This window comes from Octodon degus, unplaced genomic scaffold (genome assembly GCF_000260255.1).
Source record: "Octodon degus isolate 3935 unplaced genomic scaffold, OctDeg1.0 scaffold00205, whole genome shotgun sequence".
In the NCBI taxonomy this organism is placed as follows: domain Eukaryota; kingdom Metazoa; phylum Chordata; class Mammalia; order Rodentia; family Octodontidae; genus Octodon; species Octodon degus.
Genome location: NW_004524781.1, coordinates 486,118 through 486,942, shown reverse-complemented (window position 1 = coordinate 486,942; position 825 = coordinate 486,118).

Here is an 825-nt window from a genome sequence, read left to right as displayed (position 1 = left end):
CCGGGACCGTGGGCTCCGCCGCGGCCAGTTCCTTTTCCCGCAGTCCCAGAGGGGTCCTGCCCGCTCCCGGGTGCACTTTGGTGTGGTTCACAAGGAAGCCAGCTTTCTCGTGGAGACCCCAGTTTCTTATCTTGCTAAATCAGACTGCAAGAACTCACTGCAAACTCGTTTTTTAAAACCAGTTCTTGAGACTGGGCGTGGTGGCACGTGTCTGTAATCCCAGCTCTTGGGAGGCCGTACGCAGGCGGACCACTATGCGTGCCATACCGGTTATGGCATTTACTTTGATTTTTTTTTTTAACTTTTTCGTATCATAATGGAAACCAGCTCTTCTGAACGCAAGTCAAATACCTGCAAAATGATTTGTTGTAGGACAATAATTCAAAATATCTATTGAATTCTGGTTTTCAAATGCTTAGCTTTCAGCTATTACAAAACATTAAGGCACATAGTTCATATGGGAGATAATCCTAGTAAACAGCACCGGGGGGAGGGGTTGACCTACCGGACGAGGTTATCGAGCAAACATTTCTGTGGCTGAATTCACTAGGTAGTACTGGGGCTCTTTTCTCCAAGGTAGGCCATCTTAGGGAACAAAGAAGCTCAAATATTTACTCATCCACTCCCATCGAATTTTATTTGAAGACTGCTGTGACAGAGTGCTGGTTCTTTGGAGCTTTCAGTTTTCCCAGTGGTCAGAGAGGAAAGGACAGCTGAAGAAAACCGATAGACAGTCACACAGTGGCTGCGGGAGACAGGTGCTTGTGCGTTTGCCTCTGTACAACACCTCAAGTACATTAGGGCGGGCGCTGGTAGTGTCTTAGC